Genomic DNA, 26,173 nt, shown 5'->3' with positions numbered 1-26,173 from the left:
TTAAAAAATTCAGTAGAAAAATATTTTCCTTTAATATTGAAATATAGAGATCAATCATAGAATTGGAAAAAAGCAGTGTAAATTTGAGAAAAAAAATTCTTTTATTCCACGACTTTTGTTTCAAAGGATAAACTAATAAAGTTCAAAGGTTTTCTTCTATATGCGATATACAATATAATAAATAACACTGTCGCACGTTACTTTTAGTTGAAACACGTTGTAACAATGCCTTGTAATTCTACCGTCCTTTGCAACATAAAACCATATACTGCTTATAATGAGACAAATTTTTACGAGTTTCTCTCTAAAAAATAATATATATATTTACAATATATATATATACGAATACTTGGAAAAGTTCTGGAAGAAGAAAAACCATTATCTTATATTCAAAAACATGAAATTTTAAATAATTTTAAATATAAAAAAAAGATTAAAAAATATTTTGCTTTTAACATTATTAGAAATTTAATTAGTAAAGATTTATATCCATAATTAAAAATTACTGAATATTTTCTATTATTTTTAATAATTACATTTTTGTTTCTATCCTTATTATTACTTTATATTTTACATGTGAAATATAATAAACGTAATAAATAAATAAAAATGATATTTCTACATATAAAAATAAATTATAATAAAAATAAATAATAAAAAAATGTAATAAATGTTTAAAACTTTTAAGTGAATAAAAAAAGAGTTAATAAATATTTTTTTAATTACTGTTTGTTATTTGAATTTTCAATTTCGCACATTTGTTATCGTACACATTGTAATATCGTGTGTATGATTTATTACATAAATAAATGAGAGAGACAATATTATTATTAAACCCCCCATAAATTTAAATTAAACTAATGTAATATAAATCCCAATTAACACAATATATTTGCACAAACTCAAATTTACATAAAATTTTAGTCATTAATTATTTGACATTAATTATTTACGAATGTGTCCGATTTTATTCAAGTTTCAAAGTGATTTTTGGTTTGTAATTTTATTTTTGTATATTGCAATTAATACAATTATTGCCGAATGAAAATTTATTCAATTATAAATTTTCCTCTTTAGTTAAAAAAAAAATAAATGAACACATAAATGTAGATAAATAAAAAAATATACTAAAAATTAATAAAACAATTAAAAAAATTAATAAAAAAAAATTTTTTTTAAATAAAAACTAAAAATTAAAAATATTAAAAAAATTAAAAATATTAACAAAGGAATAAAAAATTAATAAAATGAAAAAATAAATAAAATAAATAGTTTAGAAAATTAAATTAGATTGAAAATTGAAAAATCCGACAGAAAAATTTTAGAATTAAAATTCCAAATTAAGTAAATTTTGCTCGATTCAGTTTTTTTTAATTACAACAGAAAAAGTAATATGTACATATTTACCGTGTAAATACTAAAACTTTATAATTGCCTTTAAATATTAAAAATCCATCCACTTTACACTCATTCTCGTTTTCACGTTATAATCACATGTACTCTATAAATTCCAATTATTCAGAATTAATTCTCTAATTAACTTTATATACTACGGGAATTTGTAATTATTTACCGTTACGTATTTTTCTCTCGCCTTTCTCTCAATTTTTATTAACTTTTCTCTGAAGATTAGAAATTTTCTAAAAAGAAAATGTAAGGAAATTTAAAAAAATCTCAAGTACATTATTCTTTTAAATAAGAAAATAAATTTTTAAAAAAAGAGGTTCCAAAAAAAAATAAGTAGTCATTTAAATGCAAACTGCACGAATTTTATCCTAGCCGAAAAATGCGAAAAATAAAAATATCTACTTTTTTTATCTCATTCCATAAGTATATTATTGTACCATTTCTTATTACATATTCTTATGTATACCTGTATATTTTTAAATAAAATAGAATAAATTTAGAAAAATTTAATTTTTTTTGTAATTTAGAATAATTTTTTTCAAATGACATAAAATGATAAAATAAATAAAAACAACATTTTTTCAAATTAACATCTGCAGAGGTGAAAAAGTTTAGACAGAGGAAAAACAGATCAGCTCCTTCAAAATAATTTCAAGTAAAATAGGTACTAATAAGGGTATTTAGAAAAACATTTTTTGTTTTAATTAAAAGAAAAGTAATTATCTGAATTTCGCTATGTTAAAAGCTTTAACTAATTTCGCTTTTAGTGCACGTCATAAAAAAACACATAAAGTTTAATGTTGACAGAGAATGGTTTAGAAAAACAAAAAAAAAATCTTGTACTCTTTCGTCAAACCATATCCTATAGGGTATATGTTTTACAAGCTTTACAGGCTCAGTGAAAATAGTTTTTTTCAAGCCATAAAAATGGTATCCAATATCTGAGAAAATAAAATATTGGTATTCTCCACATATCTCATCCAATAACATATTATACTTCTACATACTGTTCAATGTAGATATTTCCCATTTTTCCCTACAAATGTGTTGGTATTCAAAAAAAAAAAAAAAATGTATCTGTATATGTAGAAAAAACAAATATGTAAAAAGTGGACAAAAATATATATGTATATGTATATATAAAAAAATACATGGGCGTATATGTATAAGAATATAAAATTTTTTTTTCCCTTGCAAAACAATCGAATTCGAAAAAAAAAATTTTTAAGCACACTCAACCATAAAAAACAAGCATCAAAACCTGACGTTAATAAAATATAAATGTTAGACAACAATTTCTTTTTTATTGTGTATAACAATGAAAAAAAACCATTATTTCTATCAAACAATAAATTTCCTTCAGTGACTTTTAAAAAAAATATTACTCCTCTGCAACACAAAAAAGAGCAGCAGATATTCTAAAACTTGTATACAACAATTTTTTGTTTTTTTTAACCCATGTTTCGAATAATAATTTACTGGAAAATAAATAAAAAATAAAAAACAACATAAAAATCTTTTTTTTTTAGTATAAATTTGTTTAAATTTGAAAGAAATAATTTCAATCAACCCACGTCGAAAAATTTCATGGAAGTACCCCCTGGAAATTTCATGGAACTTCTCCATGGAATTTCCGTGGAGTTTCCATGTAAATTTTGCAAATTTTTTATTTTAAAAATATTTTCACATTTCCAGAGTTGCCATAGGTATAAGGGAAATATCAGGGAAATCAATTATTTTTAATACAATTTTAATCGAATTCCTCGAAAAATGTAATTATTCCTGAAAATTTTATTGAAGAATTCAATTATTAAATAGAAAAATTCAATTATTTAAAAATTTGTTAATAAAATTCTTTATGAGGATTCAATTTTGAAAAACATTCATTTTTTCAATAAATTATTTATTTTTGTATTTAAATAATTGAATTCTCGAAAAATTTTCTAATAATAATTAATTTAAAAATGAATTTCAGTTAAAATTTTACATAATAATAATTGAATATTAAAAGCATTATAGCATGAATTTAAAAAAATAATTGAGTCTTGAATATTTTTGAAAATAATTATATTTTTCGAAGAATTTACTTAAAATTTTATTAAAAATAATTGAAATCCTGTAAAAAATTTAATTATTTAGGAAAATAATTGAATTCTTGTAAAGAATTTTTATTACATTTTTTTTAAATAATTGAAGTCCTGTGAAGAATTTTATTATTTATGAAAATAATTGAATTCTTGCAACGAATTTTTATTAAATTTTTTTTTTTAAATAATCGAAATTATGTAAAGAATTGTATTATTTATGAAAATAATTGAATTCTTGCAACGCTATTTATTACATTTTTTTTAAATTGAATTCATTTAAGTAATTTTATTAAAATAATAAATTTTGAAAATATTTGAATTTCAGCGAAGATTTTTATTAATTGTGAAATGTAATTGAATTCTTGCAAAAAATTTTTGAAAATAATTACATTTTTTGAGGAATTTAATTAAAATTGTATTAAAAATAATTGAAATCATATGAAAAGTTTGATTATTTATGAAAATAATTGAATTCTTACAACGAATATTTTTACATTTTGTTAAATAATTTAAATTCTGTAAAGAATTGTATTATTTATGAAAATAATTGAATTCTTGCAACGCGTTTTATTACATTTTTTTTAAATTGAATTCATTTAAGTAATTTTATTAAAATAATAAATTTTGAAAATATTTGAATTTCAGCGAAGAATTTTATTAATTGTGAAATGTAATTGAATTTTTGTAAAAAATTTTTGAAAATAATTACATTTTTTGGCGAATTTATTTTAAATTGTATTAAAAATAATTGAAATCCTATAAAAAATTTTATTATCTATGAAAATAATTGAATTCTTACAACAAATTTTTTTACATTTTTTTAAATAATTGAATTCATGTGAAAAATTTTATTACTTGTAAAAATAATTGAATTCTTGGGAAGGATTTTATTAAAACTTTTGTAAATAATTTAATTTTTTTTTTGAAAAATTTTGTGGAAATTTAAATTATTACAAAACATGGAGTTATCGATATTTTCATGTTTTATAATAATATTCTTATAAGTTGTTGAATTTCATAAAGGTTTGAATTTGCAATTTTTTGAAAATTTTAATTACTATGGAATAATAATGATTAAATATTTATTTAACAAAGAATTTATTGGTATTTTGGAGTAATTTTTATTTTTTTTATTTTTATATTTTATTTTAAGAATATTCTTTAGGGTCAGGTTAATATTCAAAATTTTGTCTGGAAATCAGGAAATTGCAACAAAGCTTATTAGACTCTAATAATAATTTAAAAAAAAAAAAATACTTTCAAATATAAACAAAATTTTCTCTTTTTTGTAGATGAATGTTCGTATATTGAAAATAAAATGTAAAAATAATTGTTAAGCCGAATTTTCTTCTCACTTTGAGATTTTATTTTTTTCAGTGAATACTTAAAATAAATAAAAAATACAAAAAATACATAAAAGTAAATAATAAGCATAAAAATAAATAACATATAAATAAATAATAAACAATACAACAATAAAAAGTAAATCTTATATTTTATTACTAAAAAATATATATATGGAATTGCGTTTTTCTGTGCGGATGTATAGTGTGAAATTTTCGCGAACCTGTTCAGAATTTCATTCTATATAATAGTTGAAACGGTTGAAAACCGAGAGCTCTTCACGGCAAAAGGGTTGCAAAATGAATACAAAGGATTTCTCATAGAACTCGTTTCACTAATCCACACGACTCGAGTTGAATACCATCAAGACAGTCTTACATTTTTTAAAGGTCATTCGTAAACGTTTGTGGTTTTCACGCTGGGAAAATTCGCAATCCAAAGCCTCTTCTTTTTTTTTTGATAGAGAAAAATATATTTATATAATCTACAACTGAGTAAGTACAAAAATTCTCTCACATAGAGATTTTAGGCACATTTAAATTAATTTAATACCATTCTTACACTCAGCCAGTCAAAGGTAAATTATTTCACGGCACAATAAAAGGGATTAAAGTTAATTTTTCATTTTTTCTCAAAAGTTTTAGAAATTGTTTCAATTTTAACATTTTCTTTATTTTCTATTTCTAACTTTTAATTATTTTTAATTATTATTATTATTATTATTATTCATACCTTAGGATTAAATTTAAAAAAAAAAAAATAAATTCCAAAAGAATCTGAATCTTATTCGTTTGTATTTTCTTATTTTTCTTTCAAAAGAAAAAGAAAATTTCACACCAATTTTTTCTGCACTTTTTCTGAACTATTAGAACTTCTCGTAATTCAAACACTATAAAGCCACTTCCAAAGGAAGTAAAAACAGTAGTGGAAATAAATTTTACAACCAATCAATTGTCGTATTGGTTTACAAAAAAAAAACATCGAGAAAATAATTTCAAAATCGTAAATAAACAATCAAATAACAATTCTCTAAAAGTATCTCATAAGCATTTCTTTTTAAATTTATTCCCCATTTTCTCTACTACCATGTTTTTCTCTTCTTCAAAAATATCTTTTCTCTAAATTAATTTTCAACTTTAATTTTTATTACCTGAAAAAATATTTTTCTCATAAATCAACTTTTTTCGCTTTTTGCAGTAGAATATTGCCAGAAAATAATTATCATTATTAATCTCGTATACACGTCACACCAAATATTAAATAAAACACTTTTTGGAATAATCGTTAAATTTATAGAAGCCGAGGATTAAATGAAATATCGTTATGGACAAAAAATGTGGAGAATATAAATGTTCCTAATATAAGAAAATCTTTGTCCACTGTATGTTTGTGTGAAAAAACGAAAAAAAAACTTTGTCATTTACTGGATGAAATATCGTTAGGAACTAAATATGGAGAAAAATTTTGATATAAGAAACTTCCAACCACATATGTACAACTGCGAAAAAAAATTGTAACTTAAAAGCACAAAAAGAAGTAGACAATAGAAATATTGTGGCAGCATCTGCGAAATGCAGGAAAGTGCCTTTGATAATAAATGCTTTTTATTTCAGAAGTAATTCACAAAAAATGCTTCTCCCTCTATTCTTCATTTTCGATTCATATCAAAAAGAAAATTGTGATTATATTTTCCCACGCAGTGTCAGAAAAGAAAAAGATTAATTAAACAAACAAACAAATAGAACTAAGTTATACTTTAAAAAAATATAAATAAATAAATTAATTAAATACAGAAAAAATTTTATTCCCCAAAAGAATAATATCCTTGTTTAATAAATTAATAAATTAAAAACAAAAATGTTATTTACCAAAAAAAAGTTGTAGGTACATTTTGTTTAATTTATAAATAAATAAATTAAATACAGAAAAATGTTTTACATTTTAGTAAACAAATGAAAAAATTAATTTATTAATTAATTAGATACGAAAAAAATGTTATTCGCCAAAAAAAAAACAATTTACTTCTTGGTGTGTTTGCGTGAAATATTCTCTAAATAACGATGTAAATTACTTCTTTTCCTCGTAATCTCATTTTAAGTGGCAGTTTGAATATTGATTGAAACTTAAAGGCCTTTTTTATTTCTCTTATTTTATGTACGTACGGTTTACGATATTTTGAGGAATGCATTTTTAACTACTGCATTCTTTTGCTTATAACGATTTATTAAAAGTGAGATAACAAGCAAAATATCAATATACAAATATATCTATATATATGTATAGAGCGGATAACATAAATCGTTTAATTACAACACTCACAGTGTGGAAATAAATCTCCCTTTAAAAGTTTCAAATAACGCGTCAATCATATAACGGTGAAAAATAAATTTTCCACAGAAAAATAATAATTATTAAATTATTATTTCACTCTTTATAACGTGTATTATAATTTGTCTGTAAATGGAAAATTCTCTCACTCAAAATTCTCAATAAAATTAAAATCATCATTAATGTAAAATTATTGATGAAAAACATTGTCGAGTATTTTTAAAAGAATTTCGTGAAAAATATTTTTCTCACAAAAAATGAATAAACAAATTGGATATAAATTAATAAAAAATGAAAATATTTTTAAAAATTTGTAATTATAAGTAATTCGTATGTATTTGTGATGAATTGTAGTTTTTCATTAATTCATTAATAATACTTAATTTTAAAAAATGGTAATAAAACGTTGAAATATTTTTCCAACAGAGAGAAACAAATTAACAGTGTTAATTTGAAAACAATATTTGTAAAAAACAATTTTACAAAGTAATTTCACGTGAAAAATAAATAATTGAAGAAAAACATGAAAATGGAACAAATTTGCAAAAATGCTAACAGTGTAAATTATTTTTCCAACAGAGAAAACTAAATGAATATTTTTAATTTAAAAGTAGAAAAATAGAGAGGGAAATAATATTTTTCAGAAGTAAGAAAATAGCGATCGAAAAAATATTTTCCACAAGCAATTTAATTGTTATTTATTAAAAAATTTTTACTTTTACAATTTATTTTTATTGACGAGTATATTATAAAACAATTTTACAAAATATTTTTCTGTAAAAAACAAAAAAATAAATTAACTATTAATAATTTGAATGTTTTTTCATTCATTCACTTTTTCTGTCTCTCACACTCTGAAGTTGTCTTTTGTTTATACTTTTGTTTTTCAAAACAACTTTTAATTGAATTCCTCAGAAAAATTCAATTTTTTTCTAAAATTTTAATAAATCCTTCAAAAAAATTCAATTATTTTTATAAATGGTAAAATTCTTCACAAGAATTCAATTCTTTGCAGGAATTCAATTATTTTCAAAACAATTTTAATTGAATTTCTCGTATGAATTCAAATATTTACAAAATATTTCCATAAATTTCAATTATTTCCTAAAATTTTAATAAATTCTTCGAAATAATTCAACTATTTTTATAAAGTCTCGGAGTCATCGATTTCTTCATGTTTTCTAATAATTAAAGATGACCGAGAGATAAAATCATTATTTTATATTAAAAGAATATTGTTACTGTAACTTCATCAAAATTACTTTCATCATTTTAATTCAATTATTATTTTCTAGAATTTAAAATTATTTTTTATGAAAATAATTGAATTTCTTAAAAAAATTTTATTATCTTTAAAAATAATAATTGAATTCCTGTGAAATTTTTATTATTTATGAAAATAATTAAATGTTTGCATACAATTTTATTAAAAATTTTTTTTAATTAATTGAATCCTTTTTGAGAAATTTTATTAAAATAGTAGATATTGAAAATAATTGAAATTAGAAAAATTTTTGAAAATAATTGAAATTAGGACAAGAATTTTTTTTGACATTTATGAAAATAATTGAACTTTGGAAAAGAATTTTGTTATTTATAAAGATAATTAGGATTTTAACGAGAATTTTTTTCAAATTTTGAACATAGTTGAATTTTATAGGAAGAATTTTTTTCCTTTTTTTAAATAATTGAATTTCTGCAATTATTTGTAATTTTTCCAAAATTGAATTTTTTAAATGTTTTTAAGAAAAATTTAAATTAGAAAATTTTTTTATTTTAAAATATTTTTCATAAGTAAAAAAAATAGTAAAAACTATTTTTCAAAAGTAAAGAAAAGCGAAAAATATTCTTCAGAAGTAAAAAAAAAAATCGAAAAATATTTTCCAGATGTAAAAATAATAGAGCGAAACAATATTTTTTAAAATAAAAAAAACAAAAGAAAGCGAAATATTGTTTTCTACAAATAATTTGTTATTTATCAACAATTATTGCTTTTAACAAGGAAAATAATGATTTCCTTATAATTATATATATATGTCAGTTTGGGTGAGTGTCCCCTGACGTTTGTTAAGCGTTGAAGCATGTACAATTAATAATAATCAGCGTCATTGTCATAATGTCATGCTTAATCAATAATTTAGTGCAGGTATGCCTAATTTCAAGTGAAATTTCAAGCAGGAGATAGAAAACAATTACATATCAACATAATTGACAGCAAATTCATCTCAACACTATGCATATATATATATATATCTCTATTTTATCTTTACGATTAAGATACAAACTTTGAATTTGCTAGTCAAGACAAATTATCAATATAATAGTTGACACATTTTGTAACGAGTCACAAACACATTATTCGCATTTCTCCTCGTCTCCTTGTTATGACACAATTTCATATTTCGTAATTTAAATTTAATTAGTTCGTTATTTAATTAAACAAGTTAGTGGTAAATATGGGAATTTTAATATGATTGTATATGATAATAACGAAATAATCGAGTTTTAAATAAATTTTAACACAAGCGTCAAATTCACACTTGCGGAAAAATATTATTGTAATGAAATTAAAAGGAAAAAATACAAATAAGAAAAAAAGATTATAAACAAAAAATAAATAAGTTGGAAAAAATATTTGTAAATAAAATTAATTTAAATGTTTTTAAAATTTTTTTGTTTATTTATTTAAATATTTTTGTTTAATATTTATATTTAAATATTAATGTTTAGTATTTTTATTTAAATACTTATATATGTTTAATATTAAATATTTACATGTTTAATATTTTTAATGAAATATTTATAAAGAATAAATAAATGTTGAAATAAATTATTTATTTATTTATTGAAATACTAATGGACCAAAAGCTCTTTGGCATACAAAGTACAAATATTGAAGTAAACAAACATAAAGTAAATTAATAATTAAGTAAATTAATATTTAATCACATATATTAAACTCGAAAAGAGCATTTAAATAAATGAAAATTTAAATAAACGGATATTAAAAAATAAACAAGTCGATAAAATGATAATTTTGATTACAAATTACAAATTAATGCTGCAAAAATATATTAACATTTGTAAATAACGAAGGATTAATTTAAAATAGAATAAAAATACAATCGTATAAAAAAAAACCTAACCAACATTGTAATCATGTTAACAAATTTAATTAAAACCAAAAAATCTTCTTTTAGGAGTAACAAAAATTTTTTATTATTTCGCTGAAAATTTTATATTGAAACACAATATTGTATCAGCTGCTTTTGTAACTTTTTCGTTCACCCTTTTGTCGTTTTCAGTTTATTCGCGCAAAGTTTTCAATATGATCCAAGAGCACTTGTACCTCTTGTACTTTTCTTCCATTGACATTAAGATCTTTGGAGATTTTATTACTAAAAGGGTTCTTCAAGTCTATATATATAAGATATAGTAAATGCTGTACACGAAACACTTTTTTGCAAAAGTAGCAAAAATTGCTGGTTCATATATATAAAAAAAATAAAGAAAAAATCTCTCACATATACTTGAAAATTTATCTCAAAAAGGAAAATCTCAATGATACTACACGTAGTAGTAGATAAGAGATTTATTACTTCTCTAAATTACTCTTTCTCCTCTTTATCAATTTATATAATCATTACATTTTTGAAATCTCAGAGAAAAGTACTTTTCGATTGTAATTAATAATTAATTATTACTTAATTATCAGATTAGGAATCTTTTTCGAATTGGAAAATTTAACATCAAAGAAGGTATTTTCACTTTCATCAGGAAAATTTGTACTTGAATTAATTAAATTTTATTTCGATCAAAGTAATTGTTTAATTGGTTTAAAAATAAATTTTCTCAAGTTTTTTTGCAATCACGATAGAAGAATTCAATTTTCAAAATAAATAAATAGAAAAAAATTAGGTGAGTGTTTTCAATTTGAAAAATTAAATTTTTTATTTTCAAGTTCAAAGAAATTTTTTCTTCTCTAAGTTTTCTTAAAGAGAAAAAAATCTGTCTTTTGGGGAACGGAAAACTTTATATTGAAAAGTAAATATTATATATATATATATTCAGACTGATTTAAAAATAACACACCAAACAACTCGTGTATACACGAAAAGTAAAGAAGCAATAAAGAAGGGCGCATCGTGATGGGAAAGAGATTATGTTAGATGAGAAGGGAGAATCAAGAGGATTACTGCCCTACACGGAACAGCAAAAGCCCATTTAAATTGTATCCACACAATACAATGTGATTTGTTGTGTGTGTATGCGGCGAAGGAAAAAAGGCGCAAAATAAAAAATCAATTAGCGGCCTATTTAATATCACTTATGTAACATTTTTGTATTTTATTCAAACCAAAATATTGACGAAAAAAATTTAAAAAAACTTCCTAACCGGGTTGCCAAAAAAAAAATTAATTTTGTTTTTCTCTTACTTTTCAGGGTTGCCACAAAACATTTTATTTTCTTTTTCCCTGACTTTTCCCTGATTTCCAGACAAAATTTTCACTTTTTTCCTGACCCTAAAGAATATTTTAATTCTCTCGAAAAATTATTAGATAATCAAAAAAAATGTTCTATTACATTTATTTACGAATTTCATTGATTAAAAAATTATTCAAAAACACCAATAACTTTATTTTTAAATAAATATTTAATTATTATTTTTCCAAAGAAATTAAAATTCTTCAAAAGATTCAAATTCAAACCTTTTTGAAATTAAACAACTTATATAAAAAATTGTTATTTTATATTATATGTGACTGTCCGCGACAAAAGGGACCTTAGCTCCATGTAAATACATGGGAGCTAAGGTCCCTTTTGTCGCGGACAGTCACATATAAGAATATTGTTACTGTAACTTCTTCAAAATTATATCCATCATTTTAATTCAATTATTATTTTCTACAATTTTTAAATATAAAATTCTTCTCTAAATCAATTATTTTTTATAATTTAGTAAAAAAAGTTCTTTGAGAATATTCAAATTCATTTGTTTAGAATTCAATTTTAAGTCAAATTTCAATTATTCGCAAATTCTTTAATTAAATATACATTAGAAAATAAAAACTTGAAATAATTTAAAATAATTTCGATTAAGCTTTTTGAAAAAAATTAGTTCCATAGAATTTTTTTAATTAAATGTATGAAAAAATGAAGATTTTCAAAAGAATTGAATTTAAAACCTTTACATTATTCAATTATTTCTAAAAATTGCAATTATTAGTAACTTCTCAAAAATTCAATTATTATCTGAAACTTTTAACTGAAATTAATATTCAAATCAATTTTTATTAGAAAATCCTACGAGAATTCAATTATTTAAATTCAAATATAGATAATTTATTGAAGAATTTAATTTTTTTTTTAAAACTGAATTCTTATACATAATTTTATTAACAAATTTTTAAATAATTGAATTCTTTCGACGAATTTTAATAAAATTTTTAATTACAATTTTTTAGGAATTTTGTCACATGCCACGTGTGTGACCTTTAAGTAACCTTAGACCAGACCTGTTACCAAGCAAACTTGACAAACACCCATCGATGAGCAATCTTTTTACAACCCTATTACGTCGATACACGGATGTGATCTGGGTATATAAGGCCCTAAATTTGGATCCAAAAGTCAGTATCTAGTCAGTATCTAGTCAGCATCCAGTCAGTATCTAATTTAAATCAAACCGATCGACATCATCTCTGTACCAGTAGTCAGTGCGAATCTTTACTCGTTACCTACGATTATCCCAGTCTAAGTAATACCCATCTCGTGTGAGACCAAGCCGTTGTCAAATCTCCAAGCAGTAAAAATTGGAAAGGCGGTGCATCTGAACTGACTGTGGACGCACGAGCGGAGAACGGGTTTTCAGCTTCACAAAGAAGCAATAAAGGTAATTAACTAAATCTTTTCATCATATTCTTTCGATACAATTTCTATATCTAATAAACGCCTATTTGTTAAAGGTGTTTATTGGAACTGGTCTTCTCTCGGCAACATACAAATAAAGAACTTCAAGAAATCATTATATACTATTTTATAATAAATTTCATTTTAACTAATTCTTAACTTTTATTCATTGATTCTTTTTCCTCATTCCCAAATAAGATTTCTTCGGAATTTCTTATTTAAAACGAGGATAACAAATGTTAAGAGGTAAGTTACTTTTCACGTAACATACCCTCTTTTCTTGGTGCATCGGCCGGGAAAGCCATAAAGAATCAATGATATTATTTTTTCTAATTCTTATTTTTTCCAAAAATTTATTTTGAGATATAAAAAATATACATGTTTTTAACAATTCTAAAATTTTCTATTAAAATTTGAAACATTTAAAATCAATTTTTAACTCTTATTTTTAACAATTCTAAAATTTAATAAAAAATTGAAACACAAACCGAGAGAGAATCAATTCCAATGATTAAATCATTTCTTTTAAAAATTAATGTCTACTTCTAAGGAAAATATTACACAAGATAAACATACAACTCGATCAAAAATCAAAGAAAACCCTACTTTAAAACTTAACCCAGGAATTCCCTATTTTAAACCTTTAGCTACTGGTACACCTAGATACTCTAACGAAAATCCAAACCCTTTTTGCAAATCCGAATTAGATTCAGGAATTTGTCATTCATTATTTGATAACTCTTTCAAAACTGACGAAGAAAGTGACAATACAATTTTAGAAAATAACGGTTCTTTAAATTCTACATTACGAAATAGTTTTAAACAAAGACTCGAAAATTCCATAATTAGCACACACGACAGTGACGACGAAAACAGTCACGACGAGAGCAGTGATAGTGAAAATTTTACAGAAAATAACGAAATGGCTCTACCAACAAATCAACAAGTATCTTTACGTGACGCTTTAGAAATAGTTCCTTTGTTTGACGGGACTAACATTCCAATCTCACATTTTATTGAAGGGTGTTTAGAAGCAGAGCAAATGCTTCCAGAAGGAGTAGCTCGAAATAATTTAGCAAAATTATTAAGAGCAAAATTAAGTGGGGATGCGCGAAAATGTATTTACGGAACTCAAATAGCAAATGTAGGCGAATTAATAAATAAATTAAAACGCGTATATTTGCCAGCTAAAACAGTGTACCAATTACAGGGAGAATTAGGAAATATATATATGTGGGAAAAGGAAAATATTACATCTTATGCTGCGCGAATAAAAGAAATTGCTGATAAAATTGAAGATGTTCACAGGTTAGGTAATAACAATGCAGTTGACGATGTTTTTAAAGAAAATCTAGAAAAAGACGTGAAGCATTGCTTTGTGCGCGGATTAAGACCCGAAATAGAAATTCGTTTGAAAGAAAAACCCACATTCCGAGAGATAGTAAACGACGCGATTGATATAGAAAGGAATTTAAGTGCTAGTTCAGATCTTCGAAAAAGCAAAATTAATGAGGATCATAAAGCTATAAAAATACACTCCTTACAAGATTCTGATTTACCTTGCTCAATTTGTAAGAGACGAAATCATAAAACAGAAAACTGTTTCTTTTCAAAACAACAAAATAAAACATACAGTCCACCAAGACAAACACAAGGATTTTCAAAACCCAATTTTAATAATCAAAATTTCTCAAAAAATAGAAATCCCTTTAACAATGGTAACAATTTTTACAGAAATAAAAATAATAACTCTAACAATTTTATGAATAAACTTTCTAGAAACTTTCAAACTTCACGATACAATAACAATAACGATTATAATAATAATAATTATAATAATAAAAACTATAATAATAATAATAATCAGAGATTTTTCAAAAAAGATATAACTTGCAATTATTGTAAAAAATCAGGTCATTATATTAATGAATGTAAAATTAGACCTCCTAGAAGAGAAGAATCATACAACAAACAACAATATTCTAAACAACAATCACAATCTCAATCACACCATATTCAAAAATCACAAGAACTACAACCTCATTTTTCGGGAAACTTGAATTCAACCCCCAGCAAGGGTGGACTGAGGGTAGAATAAATTTAAAAACACCCGTTTCAAAAGAACAAATTACTTTAAACAATTCGCAAACAAATACAATTCCCTCAATTATTATCTCTGCCGACGGTTTAAAATTTCCAGCTCGAATGATGATAGATACTGGAGCTGGAAGAAATTTATTAAAATTAAAAGCAATTGATCCAAGAATTCCAATTGACACAGAAAATATTTTAAAATTAATCGGAATAAATGATTTACCTCTTTACACTTTAGGGCAAATAAAATTAAATATTTTTGGTCATCAAACAATATTTAATATTATCCCAGATGCAGTCCCAGTAGACGAAGACGGTGTTTTAGGGACAGAATTTTTTCGAGACAACAACGTAAACATTAATTACACTTCAAAATGTTTAGAGATAGATAATAATCTTTATCCTTTTGTTTCCACAAAAATTTTAACAATACCAGCACGAACGATAATAACAACTACAGTTTTTCTTGACGAAACTAATAAAAATGAAGGTTACATACCAAGATTGAATTTAGGTTCAGGAATTTATGCCGGAGACGCAGTAGTAAAAAATTACGATAATAAAACATTTTTAAAATTTGCAAACACTAATGAAACTTCAGTAACTATTTCAATTCCTACAATCAAATTAGAAGAATTTGAAGAAATCAACCCTTATACATCTATCACACAAACTCAAAAATTTGATAACAATGACATGACTAATAATTTACTAAATAATTTTTTAATATCAGAAAATTTTTGTACTTTTAATAAAATGACAATTGAAGACAGAATAGAAGAAATAAAACGACTTCTTCGTTTAGACCATTTAAACCAAGACGAATACGATCATGTAGAAAATCTTATAAAAAATAACGCTGACAGATTTCAAATGCCTGGAGAACCTTTAGAAGCAACTAATATTTTAAGACATTCAATACCAACTACAGATGACTGCCCAATATTTTCAAGACAATACCGTTTTCCTCAAATTCACAAAGACGAAATAACTAAACAAGTAAATGAACTTTTAAAAAATAAAATAATTAAACCTTCTCAATCACCTTATAACACACCGGTATGGATCGTACCTAAAAAACCTGACTCAAGCGGAAATTTAAAATGGCGAATGGTATTAGATTTTCGAAAACTAAACGAAAAAACTATAGGTGACTCATATCCATTACCTCATATAAATGATATACTTGACTCAATTTCTTCCGCAAAATACTTTTCTGTTTTCGACCTAGCAACCGGATTTCATCATATAAGAATGAATCCCAATGACTCACACAAGACAGCTTTTTCAACACCTCATGGTCATTATGAATTTGATAGAATGCCATTTGGTTTAAAAACAGCACCCGCGACATTCCAAAGACTTATGGACTTAACATTAACTGGACTAATTGGAACAGAACTTTTTGTTTACCTTGATGACATTGTTATTTACGCAGACACACTAGAAGAACATGAAAGAAAATTTAATAATTTAGCTGAACGACTTAGAAACGCAAATCTTCATTTACAACCAGACAAATGCGAATTCTTACGACCGGAAGTAGGATACTTAGGACACATTATTGATAAAAATGGTGTTCGACCCGATCCAAGGAAAATTATTGCGGTTAAAAATTTTCCTATACCGAAAACAACAAAGAACATTAAACAATTTTTAGGATTAGCAGGATATTATAGAAGATTTATTGAAAATTTTTCTAAAATTGCACATCCACTAAACCAACTTTTAAAAAAGGATACACCTTTTATTTGGTCAGACAAACAACAATTAGCTTTTGACACATTAAAACAACATTTATGCGAAGAACCTCTTTTACAAAGACCAGATTTTTCCCAACCCTTCGTGCTTACAACAGACGCATCAGGTTACGCGATTGGCGGAATACTTTCACAAGGGAAAATAGGGAAAGACAAGCCTATTGCATATGCATCTCGAAGCTTAAGCGATACGGAAAAGAAATATGACACATACGAGAAGGAAGCATTAGCTATTATTTTTTGCATATCTCATTTTCGACCATATTTATACGGTAGAAAATTTACTTTAGTAACTGATCATAAACCATTAGTATGGTTTCAAAATTCGAAGGATCCTTGTTCACGTGTTTCGCGTTGGAGATTAAAATTAGCAGAATATAACTATGAAGTAGTATACAAGGCAGGTAAAATGAACGTGAATGCAGACGCTCTTTCAAGAAATCCAATTCCTAACGAAGAAGAATTATTTAGAAATCAAAAGGTGCTCGACGATGATACATTCTTAACATTCGGGGATAATAAAAAATCAGGTGAAAATATTCGCGATAGTGATAATAATACGTTTACATTATTACTCTTATTAACTTCTTTGCTTGACCCAATACTTACGAAAACGCAATGGAAAACCATTCTCACTAGGGCACAACGAAAATTAGAAGAAAGGGGAATTCAAGAAAAACTTACGGAAAACGTAGAAGAAATATTGCAGCCCATTATCAAGAGATCAAGAGGTCGTCCAAAAAAATTAAAAAATAAACTTCCCATACAAGAAGACAAGGTTGGTACCAAAAGAAGAGGAAGGCCGAGGAAAGACAAGAAGCCAATCTCAGAAGCTGAAGAAGAAACTGATCCAGAATACTTCGATGAATTAAGAAGAAATAAACGACTTAAAAAGACAAAGGGGAAGAAGAAAAACAAAATCGTAATTCAAGAAAAACCAAATGAAGACAATGAAACTTACTTTTCATCCACAGAAGATGATAGTTCAGAAGAAGATGACGACATATTCAAGGAATCCCTCGATGAAGAATCTCATAAAGAAGAAGATGACGACACAATTAAAAATCCCCTTAATGAAGAAATTTTTGAAGAAGAAGAAAGTGAAATTGAAGAAAATAACGAAGACAAAGGACGTAATCTAAGAAGAAATTTCTCAAGCACCTCCTATTCAAGAAAAACAATCTACGAGTAATAAAATTTTGATAGAATGTCGTGACCAATTAACAATGCGAAAAGACAATTATTTATATTTTGTAAGTACTAACGGTACCCCTCTCGACAATGGATCTAAGAGTTTAACAAAAAAATCAATTCTACCCAAATTTAATAATTTACAAAAGGGTTTAGTAACAGAATTTAAAAAGGGAAAATATTATCATTTTGCACTTCCAACTCAAGAAAATGTCAAAGAAAACTTAACTGATACTCTAAATACAATCAAATCATGTTTTAACTCTTTACTTTCAATTAGTGATAAACTAAACATTCGCAGTATTAGTATAGCAAAAACATCTCAAATTAATCACATTCCTTGGGAAGATATTAAAATTTTAATTCAAGATATTTTTTCAAACTCTAAAACAAAATTTATAATTTGTAATGGGATTACGCAATACCCTAACAAAGAAATTAGACAACAGATATTAGAAGAAAATCATTCATCGGCAATCGGAGGCCATAAGGGAGTAACAAAACTTTAGCTAGAATTCGTCAAAAATATTATTGGGAAAATTTAAAAACAGATATTCAAAAATACATAAACGGATGTTTACAATGTCAATTAAAGAAATTAGTTCGCGTAAAAACTAAAAATCCAATGATTATCACAGACACACCTACAACTGCTTTTGAAAAAATTTCTATGGATATTGTAGGACCTTTTAACCCTCCAACTAAATCTGGCAACACGTACATTTTAACAATTCAAGATAACTTCACAAAATACTCTTTAGCAATCCCTTTACCTAATCATCAAGCTGCTACAATAGCAGACGCATTCGTGAAAAAATTCATTTGCATATTCGGTTCACCTAAAGGCGTACTAACAGACCAGGGAAGAGACTTTTTGAGCAATTTATTAAAAAGATTAGCAAAACGTTTTAGAATTAAACAATTTCGTACAACAGCTTTTCACCCTCAATCTAATGGGTCACTCGAACGTTCGCATCATGTTTTAGCAGAATACTTAAAACAATTTATTGAGAAAAATTCTGAATGGGACGATTGGTTAGAATTAGCAATGTTTTCTTACAATACTAGCATACACGAAGGAACAAAATGCACACCATACGAACTTGTTTTTGGAAAATTAGCTCGTGAACCCTCTAGCGAACCTCCTTCTCAAAACGAAAAATTACAAACATACGATGAATATTTAACTACCTTTGTTACACAATTACACGAAATGAGAGCACAAGCAAGGGAAAATTTAATTTCAGCAAAAGAAAAATCGAAATTTTATCATGATAGAAAAATTAATCCCCTAGAAATAAAAAATGGAGACTTTGTATTTTTATTAAACGGAGGAAAAATTAAAAAACTAGCAAACCAATACTCAGGTCCTTATGAAATTTTAGAAATATTAGGAAAAGGTAATGTAAAAATTAACTTTAAGGGAAAACCATTAATAGTTCATATTAATAGATTAAAGAAATCAAAAATTAATTCTTAACTTAACAAATATAAAACAATTATCTAATATAATTTTTTCTCGTTTCAGATCTGAGAAGCAGAACATATATTTTCAACAGGAGTACTAATCATATATTTTTTCTATTTTTCACCAATCCTTATTTAGCAATACCCATTTTCCTCACCTGGGAGGAATGTATTTTGAAAATGATAATTACCGATAAATTTATCTTTTCTGAGATACACATGAAATACAAACTCATATTTAAAACTAATTCATATTTACAAATGATTATGGGATTTAATATTCTTTAAAAATTATTTACAAAGTCATTTTCTGTATTAAAAATACCTTCCTCCAGATTTCCACGGATATATTATAAATAAAAGATTAAAATTTTTATCAAACTAAAATTTTTTAAATTTACAATTTCTACAGTAAAACAAAGTAAAGAAATAAATAAATAAATAAATAAATAAATAAAAATAATTACAAAATTTCTAAAAAAATAATGCTGCAAAACTAAAAATTAATAACAAGAATAAATGTTTTTAATTTATTGATGTTCTTATCTACAAGTAGCAAGAGACTCAATTATTAAATAAATTTTGAAGTTGATAAAACGATTTTATAAAGAAAAACATAATACATGGATTTAGTAAATTCCTTTAGTAAAAACAAATCCATTTATTATGTCAATTTATTCTTTATATCTTACAAGAAGAAGATTCTTAGAAATAAATCCCTCATATATAAAATAACATATAAAAGACAATTAAATATTCAAAGTAATAAATTAGAAGAAAAGCCACTTTTATTAAATTCTTTTAACTTTCCAAATAACCTAACAAAATCTTTAATAATTAATTATATACCAGAATTTCCAAAACTTTCAAATACAATATTTAAACAATATAAATATATTTTTTTTTTCTCCTTTTAAACTATTCTTCGAAAAGCATTGATTATAAAAAAATGGTTCCAGAAAACCAAACTTTTAATGAAAGCGAAACATTAGCTCCTATTAGATCAGCTTTTCAAGACAGACTATATAACGAACTAATACGACATATATGTTGTAGAAAAATCACAACCAAAAACACATTTATCAAACAACAAGGGTTAATATATTGCGAAGATTGTTATCCGCTATTCGACAATGAATTAGAGATGAGACAAGACGATCATTTAATAGCATGTGCAAATATAAGCCTAGATTGCTTTAGATGCAAAGAAGTATTATATAAAGTAGTAAGAAGATCATTATTTTGTAAACAATGTTACATCGAATTAAGGGCAATACTACAAGATATAGTTTGGGAAGAAAACAATTTATTCTCAATTTAACATTAGATAAACAAAAATAATAATAAGTACATATTAAATAAATAACAAAACAAAAAATATATATACATAAAGGATAATTAATTAAAGTCATAAACTCACTATTCTTTACGAATAATCTTATAATAGTGACTTTATGAAAAAAAAGATGGAAAAAATTATATATAAACTTTCTATTTTTTTAAAAATCTTTTCTATAATTTAATAAATATTTTAACAAGAAATATGAACAATTAATTTTAAATAAATCTTACTCAATCACTGTGAAGCAATTGTGCTCTATGAGTTATTAACAGATAGTATTTAACGATTTGATTTCAATACTTAGTTCCCTACGACTAATAATAAAAATAATGTATAAAATATAAAAAAAATTATGTTCAATCATTTAATGTAAACTATGTACATTGAACAATTATATTATTGTAAGACTCGATCTAATACGATCTAATAACAAATAATAGACCACGAATAATTTTAACTTTTTGCAAAATATTAACAAATAATCATGTACTATGAATAATTAAATTTTTTTTTAACAAATAATATTCTACGAATAATTTAAAAATATTAACAAATATTATTAAACAAATTATTTTTAATTAACAATTACTAAACAACTTTATTTTACATAAAATATTTTTTCAAAAATTGTTCTATGATTTAAAAAAAAAAAAAAAGAAAAAAAATTTTTTTTTTTCTCAAAAAAAATTTTGTTCTACGATTTAAACTAAATTCTACGATTTATACAAAAATTTTTTTTTCAAAAAAAATTTTTGTTCTACGATTTAAACAAAATTTTTCTTTTAATACAAAATGTTTTCAAAAATTTTTCTACGATTCAAACAAAATTTTTTCTTTTTCTACGATTATTGTTCTACGATTTAAACAAAATTTTTCTTTTATACAAAATTTTTCAAAAATTGTTCTACGATTTATACAAAATTTTTCTATGACTTACTCAAAACTTTTTCAATTAACAAATAATGTTAAAACGATTTTACTCAATAATGTTAAACAAACATATTGTACTACGATTTCCTAAAATATTTTGTTCTTCACAATGAACACTAGAATAATGTTTTCTTGGAATTCTTTTTCTACGATTCTACGATTTAAAAGAAAGTTAATCTTATGTATTACGATATCGAGAATTTTAGACAAATCTTCTGCCGAAGCTTCAATCGCAAATTTTCAATTGTGCGATTGAATTAAGAGGGGAGGTGTCACATGCCACGTGTGTGACCTTTAAGTAACCTTAGACCAGACCTGTTACCAAGCAAACTTGACAAACACCCATCGATGAGCAATCTTTTTACAACCCTATTACGTCGATACACGGATGTGATCTGGGTATATAAGGCCCTAAATTTGGATCCAAAAGTCAGTATCTAGTCAGTATCTAGTCAGCATCCAGTCAGTATCTAATTTAAATCAAACCGATCGACATCATCTCTGTACCAGTAGTCAGTGCGAATCTTTACTCGTTACCTACGATTATCCCAGTCTAAGTAATACCCATCTCGTGTGAGACCAAGCCGTTGTCAAATCTCCAAGCAGTAAAAATTGGAAAGGCGGTGCATCTGAACTGACTGTGGACGCACGAGCGGAGAACGGGTTTTCAGCTTCACAAAGAAGCAATAAAGGTAATTAACTAAATCTTTTCATCATATTCTTTCGATACAATTTCTATATCTAATAAACGCCTATTTGTTAAAGGTGTTTATTGGAACTGGTCTTCTCTCGGCAACATACAAATAAAGAACTTCAAGAAATCATTATATACTATTTTATAATAAATTTCATTTTAACTAATTCTTAACTTTTATTCATTGATTCTTTTTCCTCATTCCCAAATAAGATTTCTTCGGAATTTCTTATTTAAAACGAGGATAACAAATGTTAAGAGGTAAGTTACTTTTCACGTAACAATTTGATTAAAATTGTATTAAAAATAATTGAAATTCTGCAAAAAGTTTTATTATTTATAAAAATAATTGAATTATTGCGAAGAATTTTATGCGAGAATTTATTTTTTGAAAATAATTCAATTTCTTTAAAGAGTTTAATTACATTTGGTAAATAATTTAATTCCTGTGAAGAATTTTATGAAAGGTTTTTAAATAATTGAATTCCTGATAAGAATTTTTATAACTTGATCTTTTCTGCAAAGAATTTTATTGTTGTTTTTTCTTCAAATAATTGAATTTCTGCGTAGGATTTTAATTAATTTTGAAAATAATTGAATTCCTGGTAAAGAATTTTATTAGAATTTTTGAAAACAATTAATTTTTTTTTAGAAAAACTATAATTTATAGAAAATAATTGAATTCTTGTTAAGAATTGTATTGAAATTTTTTAAAACTTTTGTTGGAAAATTTTAATAACATTTTCAATGAAATTTAATTCCTTAAAAGAATTATATTATTTACAAAAAGGAATAGTTTCTTTTAAACAATTTTTATAAAATGTAAAAAATGAATTGAATTCTTATAAAAAATAATATTAAATTTTTTTGAAAATAATTGAATTCTTCCCGTGTGGAAATTGAATCTGGGCGCTAGGCATGCTACGTCCGGGGAGCCCCACTACAAGCTAGCCCCTGATCAGAAACCTAACTTTGTCATTGCTAACTCGGGCTATTTCCACACGAGTTGTGACAAATTTTATTAATTTTTGAAAATAATTGACTTTCTGCGAAGGATTTAGAAAATAATTAAATATGCTTGTAGACTTTTGTCAAAATTGTTTTTAAATAATTGAATTCTTTTGGAAAATTTCATTAAAATAATATATATAAAAATTATTAAATTAAGAAAAATTTTTGAAAATAATTGAAATTTTGTCAAAAATTTTATTACTTTTGAAAATTTTTGTTTAAAAATTGAATTTCTGCGAAGAATTTAATTAATTTTGAAAATAATTGAATTCTTGTGATGAATATTGTTATTTATAAAAATAATTGAATTTTACAATATCAGAGAAAAGCGAGTGTTGTTTTTGATGCGGGTAAATTTTGGTAGGGTAATTTTAGTGAGGATAAATTTTCTATAATAGAAAATTTACCTTATTTTCGGTGTTAAAATAACACTTCCGAGCTAAAGTTTGATGCAGACACTTTTAACACCGAATTCAGTGTTAAAATAACACTCACTTTTTTCTGTGAAATTTTGTTGAAAAAACTTTAAAAACAATAAATTTTATTAAAATTCCTGAATAAAATTGTATTTCTTCTAAGAATTTTGATATTTTTGAAGATAATGGAAATATTGACGAGAATTAAAAAAATTTTTCTTGAAAATAATTGAATTTCTGGAAAGAATTTTGATATTTATTAAGATCGTTGAATTCTTTCAAAGAATTGCGTTGAAGTTTTTAAAATTGCAACTAATTTTAACGGAATTGAAATTAAAATTTTTTAAAAAAATACTTCATTCAATGATTTATAAGTAATAACTTTATGACAGTTTTTCAATATAATTAAGTTATTTAAAAAGAAATTATTGAGGGAAATTTGTAAAAACAATTGAAATTTTGCCAAGAATTTTATTAAAATTTCTGCAAATAATAATTGAATTTCTAAAAAAAATTCTTATCTTGAGTATTAAAAACATTTATAAAAGATTGAAATAGTAAATACTTATTTTTAAAATTAATTCTAAAATAGCCATTTAGGAATATTTTCTTCTTAAAAGGGACAAAAAAATATTATTTTTTAATGCGTAGAAAAACAATAGTGAAATTGAAATTCACTCCACTTGAGTAGTCTCTATATACTGTATCAATAAAAAACACTTCGATTTCATCCCTTTATATATGCAGCATCAGAGAAATGTTTTTATTCTTCTCTCTCTTTTTTATCTGCTTCTCTATACCTGCGCTAGTGGAAAATACAACAAAAATTTTTAGAAAATTTTTAGAAATATTTTTTTTTTCAAATTTCATTTCTTTATAGTTAAAAGTATATGTCAATGAAGAGTTTTAATTTTCAATATATTTCACTTAAATAGATATTTATTATTGTCTATTAGTTAAGCAACGAGGTTTGAATTCTCCTTTCTTGGCATTGAGAAGTGAAAATTGTAAAAAAAGGATTTTAATTTTCTATCAGTAGTAAAAGTCCTTATTAGTCAGACAAACATAAATTCTTCTAAAGTTTAGTAAAAGTAGTAATTTTAATTCAGACCAAAATTTGTAACGCTCGTTTTTTCATCATTAGAAAATGTAATTTTAATTCAGAAAAATATTTAAATTAATTAATTTAAATTTCTTTCTTGTCAGTATCAAATAAAACAAAGTAGTTTAAATTTTTCTTCTTCAAGTAGTAGAAGTCATTTATAGTCAGACAAACGAAATTCAATTTTTTTTTCTCTTGCTGTCAGTGGTCAAGTTCGTTATTAGTTTGAAAAACATTTACAATTAGTGTTATTTTAGTAAAGAGATTTGAAAATATTATTCTTATACTTTCAGTGTAAGTAGTAAAGGTCATTTTTTAGTCAGACAGCACAGATAATTTTTTTTTAAATGTTTGGTAAAAGAAGATTTAGTCAGTTTTAACTGAAGTGCACCTAATTTTAATCACAATACACAGAAATAATTTTCAATCATGCGGCTGCAATTTGCAGAAAAAAAAACAAAAAAAATATACCTTTTCAATTATTTATAAATAACCTCTTAATTAAAAAAGAACACTTTTATAAAGTAGGAAATTTCATATTTTTAATATCCACCAGTCTTGAATGCAATATTTAAGAAATAATTTGTATGCAGTTCCCCGTAGCAGAATAAAAGTTTGAATAATAATAAATAAAATCAATAAAAATATTCTCCTTAACGAAGATGCGCATATCCTGATGGATTATTCAGCAGTTAAAGAAGAAGCATTTAACCTCGTTTCAAATATTAAAGAAAGACTTTATTTCAAATAAAAAATTGAAAACTAAATTAAAAAAAAAAAAAAGATGAAAAAAAATTTACCGTTCATCAATGTAAAATAAACTGAAAGGGGAAAATTTATCATAACTTTTCCATTTATCTAAAAGATGTTTCAATTTATTAACAGAGAGAGAAAAAACTTAAGTGATAAATGGCGAGAAGTAAAATTAATTTTTCTTTTAAAGCAACCATTTAAATTTATTCAAAATATATATGATTTGAAATACTTTAGAAAAAATAATCTCCCTTTTTTGATTAAAGTGTGAAGAGAATTTTTGGTTTTATATTAATATTGACTTCAGAGTATATGTACAAAAGAAATGAAACGATTC

The 26,173-nt window shown here is 24.2% G+C and overlaps 1 protein-coding gene and 2 long non-coding RNA genes across 5 annotated transcripts in view; 2 read left to right on the top strand and 1 right to left on the bottom strand.

The window, feature by feature from the left end:
- The window catches only part of LOC122507708 (5-hydroxytryptamine receptor 1-like), a 310,494-nt gene that overhangs the window by 107,117 nt on the left and 177,204 nt on the right, over positions 1-26,173 (bottom strand). The gene's annotated exons all lie outside the window — the stretch shown is intronic.
- Positions 12,661-13,228, top strand: LOC122507709. Its single transcript, XR_006302141.1, has 2 exons — positions 12,661-13,059; positions 13,133-13,228. It is a non-coding gene; the product is annotated as an uncharacterized LOC122507709 (long non-coding RNA).
- LOC122507710 lies at positions 21,972-22,721 on the top strand. Its single transcript, XR_006302142.1, has 2 exons — positions 21,972-22,552; positions 22,626-22,721. It is a non-coding gene; the product is annotated as an uncharacterized LOC122507710 (long non-coding RNA).

This window comes from Leptopilina heterotoma, unplaced genomic scaffold, assembly GCF_015476425.1.
Source record: "Leptopilina heterotoma isolate Lh14 unplaced genomic scaffold, ASM1547642v1 Lhet_51, whole genome shotgun sequence".
NCBI classification, from domain to species: Eukaryota; Metazoa; Arthropoda; class Insecta; order Hymenoptera; family Figitidae; genus Leptopilina; species Leptopilina heterotoma.
The sequence above is the reverse complement of the archived record's forward strand: the minus strand, read 5'-3'. Positions and strand labels throughout refer to the sequence as shown.